Consider the following 14,568-nt stretch of genomic DNA (forward strand, 5'->3'; position numbering starts at 1 on the left):
AGTGCAGGCTGGTGCTCCATGGTGAGCTGGCCAGGTGCCAGTGCAGTCAGCCACCACGCACCTTCATTGCACCCTATGGGTCCCACTTCATTCAGACACCAAGAGCTTTTTTCCTTCAGCAGCACACAGAGCACAATGCCATTTAAAATCTTCTGTTACAGATAATCTTCATCTCATGTTGTGTGCTTTTGTTTCTTTTCCTACTGTTCTGCAGATACATAACAATGCTGCTTTGCAAGGCCAAGGCTATTACTAAGAGCTGACTTTTTTCCCCCTAAAATGAACCTTGACACTTGAAAAATTCCCCTGTCCTTCCTTTTGTAAAGCAGGGATGAGCACACAACTATTTGTAGTTGAACATTTGCTTGATTAATAGGGAGTAACGATAAATGCAGAATCGATGCAGGTTGTTGCATCTAGTCAGTAGTCACACTATCACCACTCCTAGCATAAGCAGTCTATGTTTTAGAGATTTAAGCTCTAGGAATGTAATAGCATGCAAAAAGTTAAGAGAAACTGGAATATGGTCCAGGACATTTATGTGGCTTTAATTTTTAGAAAAGTGAAAACTTACTCTATTTCAATTAATTGTCCCCAGAGAATGTTCCTAAACAAATGCTAAGTTTTAAAATCAGCAGTTTAAATGCATAAGAATGGGAAAATAAATCAGAATGAGATCAATATGAAATATGAGGTGTGTTAAGGCACAGTCCACATTGACTACAGCTTCTGAAGAAGGGACACACTTGAATAAACAATGCTTAACTGAAGCTGGAGGTTTCCTGGACTGCCAGGGAAGGCTATGTACCCCTCCTCATTCCTCCTTTGTCCCTGTCCTTCTCCAGGCTGCCGTGCTCTGCCCCTGTACCCCTTTGTGGTTTTCTTTCTGCCTCTGAGGCTGGTGGACCGAGTGTAGGAGGTAAAGACCTACATCTGAGAGGAGCCCTCACATGACTGGGTGCTTCTTGCACTCTAACAGCACACATTTATTCCTAACACACTGTATATCATAAAGCTTTAATAACTGTTTGCAAGTTATGTGTTTTTGTGACTGCTGGACAGGAATTTGGCCATGGTCTTCATAAGATCTTCAGGCAAGAAGGACTCTTTCTGCCTGCTGAATCCACAGTCACCCTGAGACCAAGTCCTATAATCCCTGGTATATGTTACTTAAATTGAAGCAAGATCAATCCTTAGGCACAGGATACATATCCTAAGACTGTCAATATAATTTCAGATCCCCAACCCATCCCTTTCCAAATTGCTTACAAGGTCTTTCATGCATCTGTATTTTGACTAGAAGGCAGTAATTATTCAGGAGTACAGCAGCAATACAGTACTTAATAGTTTAAAACACCAAATAAAATAAAATGCATATCCAGGCAAAAATTCTGGGAGTATTCAGCTGTCAGGACATCTGTTCCCAGACTTTCCTGGAGAACCCAAATGAAGATCCATAGCTAAACTGATGAAAATACCAGCTACAGTGCTCAAGACAGTTCTGCAAAACTGGGTAAAATGCATAATTTCAAGGTGAAATGTCATGACATTTTTTTAAAATCCCCAAACTCTAGCTTGTCTTGGAGCAGAAGTTTTCTATATATCTCAAACATCACAGCAGGCAAAGCAGAGCCGTTCTGGTCCTGCAGATGCCAGGTTGAGGGCTCAGACTCCAAGGAGAAGTCAGGCTGGGGGACCACCTGCAGTTTTCCAGCCTATTCCCACCTGGACTTCCAGCCAAACAGAACAGCCTGATCACTCCCAGCCTACAAAGCTGATCACAAACAATAAAAATGACTGTAGCAGTTGGATTCTAGTAGCGTTTGGTCTAGTGTGCTTGGGCCTTTCTAAACATATAACCACACAGTGGCCCCAAGGCACTCATAAGCAAGACAATGTGATGGGACAGAGTAAGGGAAAATTAAGGATTATTAAGAAAAGGGCAGGGGGCAGCTTCCTGAACCTATCATCTCTTACCGGAACAGAGGGACACATGTGGTGCAGGAAGGGATCAGAAGGACAAGAAAGGTGGTAGCTTTGCAGGTTAACACCCTTATTTTCCTCCCTGCTCAAAAGAGCTTATCCTGGTTCAAAGGAGTGATGCCTCAGTTTCTGCTTTCTTTCTAAGAAGGAAGGTAGGCTGTTTCTCTTCTGGTGGTTTATGAGTTTTTTTAAAAAAAAATCTACATCAAAGTCTAACTTCACAATGAAAGCATATTGGGCCTTAGATTTGAAAAAGAAAAAACTTGGAAAAGAGAAAGAAATATTTCGTTGCCTTGTTGCCAACGTGCTCTTGGGGGGACACTTAATGAAGGTAAACAAGGATTTCCAACATTGTACATCGTGCAGCTTTTGAGTCCACTGTGTTGAAAGTGTCTTGGCAGTGAGGACCAACCGTGGGATGAGTTTTAACCTTTATTTGGAAGAAAGTACAGATAAGAACAGTATCAACACATGCTTTGAAGGCAAAAGGGTTCCTACCCTTTAGTGGCATATCTGTTCCTGGACGTCTGCCTGGAGATGGAATCTCTTCTGGACTATCGATAAAGGTATCTAGTGTACAACCTACAGTTACTCCCAGGAACCAATCTGTGCTTCCCAAGATGTTGAGCCCAGCTCTGTTTCTTTCGAAATCTAAGAAATTCTTAATAATCTTCTGTATTTATCATTCTGATCTTCATTACAGTTTCTTTGCCAAATAAAATACAGACTCGCAGAGCAATAGAGTTAGCATTGGATGATAAACCGTTGTTGAGAATCATTTAACACATTTCTTCTTTGCAGCTTTGGCCCCAGCCAGTTTAAACAACATACGCCTGATCAAGATTTTGGGAGACATAATAAGAAAACCTCTGGCAATAAAGATAAGATTATTTTAGCCAGGTTCTTTAGAAGCAAGAAACATAGCTGGGAGATAGCAGGTAAGCCAGAGGCCCTAAGAAGCAGTTTTGTGGGTTTTTTTGAGATCATCAAAAAGGAAAATGGATCCTTTCAATTTGGAAAAAAAGAAGTCTTCCAAGGCTCATGTGGGAACACTTTTGTGGTGTGTTTTAACTAATGTTTTTATGACAATGACTTAAAGAATGGTAAGTGAAATCCATATTCCTCACTCTGAAAAAATATTATTTGCAGAATTAATACTTTTCTTTCCAGAACGAGCTGGTAGAAAATATGAAAACTGAAGTGACATGCTTTAAAGACTTATAGCCAAACTTCCTCATGCAGACATATATATTTCACTGAAAATTCTTGAAAGACTAGTGGATTTAGCTATGTGTATAAGAAATGTCTGGCAAGTCAAGTATCTCAGTACACATGCCAGGTGAAGGAAGGAAGCCCAGACTACAGACAAGAAAGAAGAAAAATACCAAATTTCAGGCCTTCAGCAGGGAGTCAGAAGATTAGATTTCAAGCACTGCCTAACCTAATGGGTCTTGATCACGGATGGGAGCTCCAGCCACTTTTCTAAAGCAATTAAAAAGTGACATAGGAAAATAGAAGATGACAGGAATCTCACCACACAAAAGGATTAGAGCAATCTGTTTCCATTGCTTGGGAGCACTGCACCAACAATGTATAGGTTGTGATGTAAGGGTAGACGACATACCAACCTACCTACACACATGACAGGGAGGTATAGAGGCACTTGACAAAATGTTCTTCTGGTGGCCAGAATATTCTAATGAGGCAATCAGAACTTCCTGGTAATGGTGAAAATATGTCAAAGCCAACTTTGTGGGATACTATGTCTTGGCAAAGATCTTATATTGATTTTGCAGGGGGGAATTAGCATCATGCCTAGCTGCAGTTAATGCTTATTCCAGATGACCAAAGAGGTACATATAACAATGTTTTTGGCAGCTAAGACAATAACAAGTATACATGTTGCATATGATTTTGCATAAGGAAATCATATAGGACCCTGACAATCATTTGGGACTTGATTTTTTTTTCCTGGGGAATATAAGATTTTCCCCAAAGGTCCCTGCCAGTTTAGCTTATCACTTAGAACCAGAGATTAGCAAAACACACATAAAGGCATTAGCAGAGAAATACAGGTAAAGCCCTTAAAATACTGCAAAATTTCTTTAGTTTAAAGGTCAGTATCACAAATCACTAGAGATAAAACGACGTCAGAGTAATTTTTAAATTGCAGTACCACTTTAGTTTTATATGGTAAGACCAGATGCATCTAAAAAAATCAACAAACCAACAATGAACAGATAGGAAACTCGCAGAGTAAGAAATTCACAAAATAAGCTTCTCAGGGGTAAGTAAAATATTAATACTTTATCAACCTGTTATTACGAGGTAAAGGATCCCTTTTCTTATTTGCATCTTGGTCAAAGGCAATTTATGGTCCAATTCAGGGCTTAATGAGACTGCTGAGCAGAAATACTGACATCAAGAGCATTGCTCAGGAATAAATGCTATGGTCAACACAAAAATTGTTTAAGAAACATATGAATATTCAGGTCAAAACAAAACACACGGCCGTGGACTAGTCTGCAAAGCTCCTAATAAATCAGTCTTGCAGTCTCAGAACCTTCAGCATCCATCACAATCCAATTAAACAGTCACATCCTTCATGGAGGCTGCAGCACAAAGCACCGATTTGGAATAGTGGTCTCTGAGGGTGAAGCATTCTTGTTTCAGGAACCTGTTACTGAACCCCTTACTGGAAGTGATCAATCTGAACCAAAACTGACAGTGTTTAGATCAACCCATAACCTGTTCCAGGATGTCTGTGAATAAATTCCATCAAATTAAAGACTGCAGGATGTAATTGTTCATGCATGACCGTACATTTTGCTTAAAAATGAATGCTATTGGTAGCTAATAAATGCCTGAAAGCAGTTTGAAAGCATTCAAACAGAGATAAATTATTTCCAAGCATTCTTTGATTTAAATGCCTACATAGAAATGTTTTTTTATTGTAATTAAATTTAATTAACTTTGTTTAATTAAAGATTTCTCATACTGCATTAGCTGAATCAGTCCACAAACCTTACAAAGACACTTCATATTCTTCCCATTGATTTCATTCTTAAAAACAACCAAAACTCATTTATCATTGGACCAGTCCAGGATTACACCCCAAGTGAAGGCTGTCTGGTGATGTGCTAAGGAAACACATGAACCTCAGCCCTCAACAGCCACCAGGCAGGTTTGCAGACAGACACTCCTTGCGAAGAGGAGTACCTTACTTGGCCTTTTATTTTCCTTTCCTCCTGCAGGATTTCGGCTCTGCACCCCCATTAATCACCCCTGGGTAGCTGCATCTTTGGTGCAGAACCTCCTTCCTTGTGACTTGGACTTCCTGAATGCACACTTTGTTTCTACTGCTTTAGATTACACAGTGACTGCTTGTAAGTCAGTGTGGAATGAAACTGTTATTAGAAAGAGATGCTCGTTTGATTCAGTATTGCTCCAGCAAGTGGCTAAAAGCAGACATTTAAATGTGCAACAGATGAATGAATGTGTCTTGGGATAAATATCTTATGAACTGGAAATCATCATCCTGTCCTTTCCAAACAACATTTCTATCTGCTTATGTGGTGAACTCCTGTGGTTTGTGGGCAGCTGATTTGGTAGGAGTTACGAAAAGCTCACAGATAAAGTGAGCATTTAATCTTCATTGCCTCACAGCCTTTATACAGATGTTCATTCTTACATATTGCATGGATATATGACCAGTGTACATGCAGCATTTAAGACCAAATGTCTACATAAAGATTGGGTAATGAAGATTATATTTTGAAAATAATTGACACCTTACAAATGTTAAACGTATATGTCTTAGACTTCAAAGATCACTGGGAGCACAAAGTCAATAACAGGCAGATGCTTTAACTTTTTATATTCCAGTATTCTGGAATCTTAGAGATGCTTTATTTTTAATAATGTTACTGTTTTGTGGATTTTTTTTCAGATTAACTAGTTGAAGTTGGAGGTCTCCATATGCCTTTGAGGTGCTATTTCTGCTGTTTATACATGTCCAGATCCTCTTACAAATTTGCTGATCTGTATGGAAAAATTGCTTAAAATAGAATTTGCAAAGGCTTTTAGATACTTATAATGCAAAGCAGCATCTAATTAGATTTTCAAAAGCTCCAAAGCCAGTTTAAGATCTAACTCCTGTTAGGTATACTGAGCCCCATTAGACTGCACATGCATTTTTAGGTGTTTGCCATTCCCATGACTATCTGCCTCAGCCTGCCTGTGCTCGTGGGGACACCAGGGTTAGCCAGCATGCGGAGACATTAGCAACGCAGGGCTGGGAGTCACATAAATGCTCAGGCCAGTTCTCTACCCTGGCAGCCGGCTTCATCATGTACTTCCATATATTGTGAGATTCAGTTCATTATTGTCAGTGAAACTTTTCAGGTGCCCAAAAGGAAAGAGGAGAGAGTAGCAAAGACAATACAGTGTGTAATTATTGTATTTACTTATCACTAAGCATAGACTCCTGTTAAGCTGAAGTGCATTATTAAGAGACTACAGTATCGATATCGTTGTAGAATGGTATTATAATTATTCCAGTTTCCAAAATAAATGAGGAAACTCATTAGCTAGCTTTACCTTTGGTCTACCAAATATATCTTGAGTTGTTTCACGTGTTCTTTAATTAATAAAATTTTTGATCTTATCTCTTTGTTAGAGTGATTCATACTTAATGCTTTGAATCAATTCTGAGAAATGAATACTTCTCTAGTACTTTGTTATGAGACAAAGTATCAACCACTGTTACGTCACATTAGTGATTCATTAGTCAGACTTCTGATGCTGAAGCCAGTCTCGTGACATGTATGGAAAACTTCTGTTCTTTCTTGGTACAGTAGCTCAAACAGTTCAGTACACTCCAGTTTTCATTTAACATAATATTAGTGAATCATTTGTTTTTTCAGTTTTAAGTCTGTTCGTCAGGCATTCGTGAATGATATTCTTCTTACCTAGTAATCTGGTTTCTCTAAATTGCTTTCTGTCTTCCCAGACAGTGGTTGTTATATTCCAACATGAACGTCCAATGTTATGTCAGAAAGAAACCCACCGTTTACCAACCCATTTGAAATCAGGGCAGATGAGAGGGCTCAGCAGCTCTAAGGAAGTAGCTTTTTATTTAGATGCCTGCAAAGGTGTTCATTGAAGTAGCATTTTGACTACAAGTCCACAAATTTATTAAAACATAGAAGCTGTAATGGCAACTAAGGCAGGCCAGAGAATCGAAGACGATAAAAAGAAGATGCAAGTTTCTAACCTTCAGAGGTCTTTTTGGTTCAGTCTCCTTCACTCTGACAGCATGAAGCTGATTCTCTTTCCGTCTGTCCAGAATAGAGGAAGGGAGAGACACATCAACACAAATGCAGCGGAAGAGGGGAGGTACCTCATGGACCTAAAAGGCTCAAAAGGAGTCAGGGAACATGCCATAAGGCTGACAAGGATGTGTACTTTTGGGGTAAGCGTATCAAAAGTACTAAATGCAGTCAATAGCAGTTCATGGCAATCCATACAGAAGCCTATGCCTTATAATTTGGACTTTACCAATCAGAAGTTCCAGATGTTAACAATGGCAGTGTGCCACCTGATGCAAAGTACTCTGATCCCTCCAAAGACCAGAAAGGAGAAAGGTCTAACACAGGGTGTCAGTCACCTGTGGATTGTACAAGGGAGTGGAGGGTATTTATTTTGCTTTGGTTAGATCTTGCTCTGATTTGACTTTTTCAATGGGAGTGTTAGAAAGTGTGATAGCAGTATTTATACTATCATTCAGGGTGGACTATTTATTTTGTTCTGACTGCAAATAATACAAAGGTTCAATAATTCAAAAGTTATTGTAAAAAACTGAAATGGAAAAGACTCAGAACAATTTGAGAAAAACTGAAAATAAGCAGATTTGTCCTCCAAAGTTTTCCAGACATGGAACCCATAAACCTAGAAACTTAAATGCACTTTTTGTGCTTTCTCTGGCATTATATAAAACATAACACCAAATGTATTTTATATTATACAGTTCATCCAAAATATACCCTAAAGCAAGTCATAAAATGGAATGCACTTAGACACACCCAATTACACTATAAAACCAGAATGCTATATAGCAATTAATCCAAGGTAATTCATAAATCTAAGCAAAACCACTGAGAATAAAGTAAATTAAACATGATAATTTTGATTTGGCATTTAAAATATTGTAAAAATAAAATATAAAACTCTAGGGCTACATTTTGAAAACTCATCCTTTTCACTTGTACCTGTAAAGTACAGAACCCAGTCGTTGTAGTAAAAGCAAAATTGTACTAAAATAAGTTACGTCACAAACATGTTTCCTTTGAATGTTTAACTACTACACTGTGCTGGCATATCAAATATGTAGATGAGTAAATAGCATGCATTGCTTTCTCTTTTAATCATTTCTGTCAGGAGCAAATGTCACTTTTTGATATTTGCCAGCCTGCATGCACCTGCAAATCAGAGACATCTGAAATCCCAGAGAACTGTGCGTTTGGGCCAAAGTTCATTGGAGTCAATGAGCATCTAACCATTCACTTTTACAGGCATCAGATCAAACTACAGGTGACCTAAATGGCAAGAGCAAGTCGCTTCAGGAGCAGTGTTGCAGCCAGACCCAGTGGCTGTGCCTAGGCTGGTATATCTGTGCAAGCTCCAAAACATTCCCAGACAGCAGGACACGGACACAGCAGTCCTGGACATGAACCTGGCCTATCCACCTCGTGCTCTCCTGAACAATTCCTAGGCACAGTTTGGGAGTTCTGTCATCCAGGGACTGTTTCCAATAGGCAGTTTTCATGCAGCCAACCTGTTTTGGAGGCAAAGGCATAGTCTCAAGACACTTGGTGCCATTTGGCTTTAGTGCCTGGAAGGCTCCCAGGCACGAGTGTAGATGGATCTCCTGTGGGTCAAGAAGTGACTCTTGCAGAGGGTACAATAAGGTGGCCCTGGCCCAAATGTTTCTGAGGACTGTGTGTCTCAGGGTCATATGACCAGCATCTCAGCAATCCTCGCTAATAAATAGAGCAAATCCTCGCTAATATCTCCCTCAGTACAAAAGATGCAGTAAAAAGTATATTAAGAAACCGAAGAACATAACATTGAAATGTTGTGTAACCTGCTTGAACAACAAGGCCTGTTGTATATCTCTATATGAAGGATGTGGCAAATTAGCATATAATTATTTGTACACAATGCAACATAAAGATGAGAAAGTATGCAAAGTATGCAGTGGCTGGGAAAAGCTGATCATCATACATCTGTTAAAAAATGGGGGGGGGGGGGGGGGGGGCGTGCTGCCAGAAACTTCTGATAGCAGCGAGCTGAACTGCAGTGATCAGCCTACTTGTTGCAAAAAGCATGCAACAATAGTTCCGCAGTACCAGGCAAAAACTCCATTTGGCGTATATATGAACCACATAGGGCAATCCATAAGTATAATTCATTAGGAACTCTTATTTTCATCTCTGGTGCCTTTGTGTGTATGAATTAACCTTTTGGTCACTGTAAGCAAGCAGCAACATGAGCAGTTAAACACATTGTTTTGAATAGTAGCCAAAGAGACCTTTGCGAGAGACCACTCTGCTCACCTTCACTGGAGGTTGCTTACTGTAAACCCCGGGGAGGAGGCTGCTCTGCTGCTGGTGTCCTGGGTGGTGGATGGGGTAGCCCCATGGACTGACACCATCAGACCTTGCTGAGCTCTGCAAGGGTGAGGCCAGTGCTGCTATGCAGGGTGGGGTCTACAAGTGCTTTTGGAGAATAATGGGTCTGATATGGCAAAATGCAGGAACTTAATGACTTAAATGGGGTTTAGAGAGCTCAAAGCTTCAATGTAAGAAGGTAAGGACTGGCTAGGCTTGGCCAGAATACAGAGAGCTCAAATGCAGAGTCACATTTACCAAATTAGATGTTGAAGGCAAGTATTTCATGATTCCCTCTATTTAGATAGGACACCTAATTATTTTTGACAAATTCATTGATTATTAGGATATGGGCCTAAAATAAAAATGTATTTCTTGGCGAGTGGTTGGCCGTGGGTAGAAAAACACCTGACTGACATCTGCTATATATATTTTGGAGAATGGTTCAAGAGCACCCTGCCAGATACTGATGCTGGCTGGCACTCAGAGGTAGAAGTGCCAAAATGAATGGAGCAAATCTTTTCTTTTCCTTTTTTTTTTTAATGTAAAGAATCTTGGCAGTAATTGGAGAAAGACAACACAATAAATTGCCTTTTAAATTCGAATGATCAATCCCATCTATTGCTTTGTTCAGCAATGATGCCCTGAGTATTCTGACCAGGTAATATGATGAGAGGAACTAATAGTGCTGTTGGGAATAAAAAATTGTGGCTCTCTGTATTGAAACAGGTGGTATAAATATGTTTCCAGTAATTCCATGGCTGTATAAATTGTAATGTAATTATAGAGTTCTTTAAATTGTCACAGCTCTATGAACTATCATCTGTGCATTCGTTTAAAACAATTACCTCCCTCTAGTAAGGGCAAAATCTTCTGAAATAACCATCAAGCACATATGACTGCTGGAGTCTGCAGCAAATTAAGAGATCGGAGGGTTGTGATTTCATAGGTGACCATTTTAGCATAGGCATCAAGCTAACGTTTTGACATTTTGCACTTGACATTGGATCCCTTTGTCTTCTCATTGCCATGAAAAGCTGATGAGTGGTGATGACTTAAAATCACCCCTGTGTCTTCAAAAGAAGAAGAAGAGGAAAAGGAGATGAGGCATCACTGGCAACTACTGTGTGGATACCAAATAACACATCCCCATCTTTTCACAGAGCTTTTGTCTTTCCACAAGCAGCACCTACATGTTAATTACTTAAAACCTATATAGGATGCAGTTATTTTGTGAGCAATATATGAGCTGGCAATGTGCTAGTGAAGTGCACAAATGGGAGGGACAGCAATTTAACCTAAGCTAGGACCAGGGCTTCATGGTGATCCTATGTGGTTTTAGCATGGTCTATCACTTTATGCAGGCAAAAATCTGACTTTGCTAGGCTATGCTGTGCTGGTGTGATTGCCACTCTGCCTTACACACAAATGTAGCACCAGTGATATGGAGTACCTCTTCACGGTCGCTCTTCTTACAGCTGCTCTTCAGCGTAGCTTCTTATTTAGAAGAAGCAGGTGACCTCATGCTAACTCTTTGTACCACGATGAATGTGCAGTTTCTCCATCTCTGAAGTAACTATGAGTGCTGAGGGCTTTGTCAAGGTAATAAAATGAAAAGTGAGAGTTGTTCAGAAAGAGAAAAGCTGCATCTCATCTCAGGAAAGAGCTTTTGGTGGCCTGCGGGATCCTCTTTCCAATCTAGCAATGTTATCTGCTTTTGTCAGAAAAGGTAAAATAAGGTCATACCTCCCTGCTACTCTTGCTTTCCTCTCTTCCCTCACCCACTAACAGAGGAGCTTTTGCCAGCCCTAATAGAGACATATTTAGTAAAATGGAAATTATCATCTGGAAAGCAGATAATTGAATTTGACCTATCGTTCCCTTAAATGCTAAAATCAGACCCTGAGTATTTCATTTAGCTATCTAAATTGTGTCTGCTTTATATTGATTTTGCAGTGTGGCTTCAGGGTTCTTTACACATGTAGATCTCATTAACTAGTCGACTGATATGGAAAGAGAGGGAAACACTCAGCGTTTTTGTGGTGGCTCTTTGACAGATACATACACAAGCTGCTGCAACCATCAGCAAGGACAGCAGATCCAGTCAGATCATCAATCTTTGGCTTGTCTATGGGGGATATCTTTTAATGGTTCCAGGAGAGGAAGTTTTTAATTATGCTGTCTCTTCTAAGATAATAAAGTAATGGGCATACATTGCAAGGAGGAACTCATGCAACAGGAAATGGAAAGCAGAAGTCAGCATGATGCAACACAAGGGTTACCCATCCTCTCTCCATGCCTTGTAGTGGGCAGCAACCCTCTACAGTCCATTGGTTCAGTAACCCAAACACTGTCGGCAGAGTCCTAACAAATGCTGCAATATGGATTTCACTGGATTACCAGCTCAATACCAAACCACTAATTACCAAGGGTTTGTTTTCACAGACATGAAGCACACGGGTGTCTACTGCCTACGCTGCCCTACATATCTCAAAGCCACAAAGACTAATAGTCGATGAATAGGCCAGAAAAGAGGTCAGAGAAAAGGAGGTCACTGTAAAATTACCTTGAAGTACACTGTGATCCAAAGATTATGGCAAATGCTTGTGTTTGTCATGAGTAGAGGTTAAAGACCTGGACATAGGACCAGAATGTGTAAAAGAGAAAAACTCAAAAATAACGGAGTGGGCAACTAGTACCAGCTCTGGGTTCAGTCTAAAAGCCAATGTTTCTCTTCTACAGAATAATAACTGTGGAGAGAAACTTACAGGCAGCAAGAAGACTTCTGTAGGAAATGCAGGGTCATGGGGGACTGAGGAAGGGGCTTGTCACACCAGCCAGATGGAAATGCCTGGCTGGAGCCATATACAAGTTGTGATTTATTCAGACACAAGTTGTTGGGCTTAATACAAGGGTAACTGAGGGAAATTTAATGGCCTGTGACATACAGGAGATGAATCTAGATGATATAATGGTTCCCTTTGGCCCCCAAGCACTATGAAATAAAAAAGCAGAAAAATTTACATTTCTGTAAAACTTTTTATCTGGAAGAATTTCAGATTTTTTTTATTAATCATAGTAACCATTATATTTAGCACTTATGGTGTTCTGTGTGTTTTTAAGGAAGAACTTAAATGTGAACTCTAAAAGTGTGTATGTGTATATGTGTGTGTGCGCCTCTGGAAGTACCAGAGTTACGAGTTAACCAAGACATTAGGCTTAATGCCCAACATTTGATTCTCCTTCAAAGACTGATCTTTAATGACTTCAAAGTAGATCAGACCTCTGTGTTGTGTCTTGTCCAGATGAGATATGGTGCCTCCAGCATGCAATTGTATGAATGCTATGACATCAGTTCAGCACTGAATCACTGTCATAGCTTCTCAAATCAAAGATGAACAGATCTGTATGATACAGACTTCTTGTATTTCATTGCAGTTCACATAGGCTGGGGGTGGGAATTATTACATACACATATTTTTCTGGCCCCCACAATAAAAATGCAAGTTGCACCCTGAGGTGGCAATTAAAGAGATGAACATGTGTGCAAAACAGAGACCTAGAAAGAACTGGAAGGCAAACTGATGTTTGTTTATTTATTTTTGTAAAGAAATGTAAGCCAAGAAGCTTATCAGAGAAAACTTGAAGACCAAATTATGTTGCCTGGGATTTCTCTTGTGTGTGCAGACAACACAAACCTTCAAATTACGCTCAGTACTGAATCCTCAGTATTAACAAAACAGGTATTGAAGAACATTTGTAACTGGACCAATCTACTAAGAGCAGTTTCAGTAAAAGACTGCAAAACACCTGCCTTTTCCTCATGACGTCAACAATACCCTATTGGCAGTGAGCTGAAATACATATGTCAACCTGCACCTCTGTAATTGTGACATAAGATACCCAGTCACTTGAAATACAAGAAAAATCTCTGCATTCCTGAATGCAAAGGTTAAAAGGTCTGGGTCTAGGAACAAAGTCCAGGGACATTTTATCTATTACGCAGAAGCATGATGGAAACAACTATTAAAGTTACCACAAGAAAAGCTTGTAAAGAATGATTTTTTAGAAAAAGCTCTTACATGTCTTCTTTATTGTGCCAAAGCTAATGCTGCAATTATTGGCTTGCTCTGACTAGGGTGGGAATTCTGCTACTTTTAGCTAGTTACATACAGTAAAGTATTCCTATATATAGTTCTTATTAAACACTTCTTCAAGTATGAGAAGAAAAGAAGCTAATCCAATCTAATACAATATTGTGCTGCATATTTATTGAAACCTTATAAAGAGAACCAGCCAAAGGACTGCACTATCATGTTAATTAATGGATGTGAAAATGGGTATTTGAGCTACTTAGTCATTTAACAGGTCATTTTTCTTGGATGCTATGTGCTGGAAAACAAAAATATGTGACAGAAAAATCAGTTATATGTCCTTGAGAGCCACCAATCAGAAGTGAATGTTGAATATCTGCCTATTGGATTATATGTTTGCTTACTCTGTTATATTGAAGCACATTGAACAAGTTGGGAATCTTTTCTCAGAAAGACTCTATATTGAGTCTTTTCCACTCCTAAGTTGTTATTTTCAATTAAAAAATTTGTGAAGCATCTCTCTCTATATATCTAATCTGTCTGGCTAAAATGGTCCAGTGCTCTTATAAGAGTAAGGATGATAAACATTGACTAATCCCTCCAAGGTGATTCCTGACAGGATTTATCTTTTGACTTAGAGCATTCACGCTGAGATCAGAGGTGATGCATACAACTGACTGGGGCCTTCAGGAAGGCTGCAGTGGGGGGCTGCAGTGTTTCTGGTAATGGGGGGAGGTCCACAGGCTATGGAAAAATGACAAAAAATTGACCTGCAGCTGGGACTGCTTCACAGAACCACAGAGCTCAGGGCAGTGACTGGC

The sequence above is a fragment of the Pygoscelis adeliae genome, unplaced genomic scaffold (genome assembly GCF_000699105.1).
Source record: "Pygoscelis adeliae isolate BGI_AS28 unplaced genomic scaffold, ASM69910v1 Scaffold116, whole genome shotgun sequence".
Lineage (NCBI taxonomy): Eukaryota > Metazoa > Chordata > Aves > Sphenisciformes > Spheniscidae > Pygoscelis > Pygoscelis adeliae.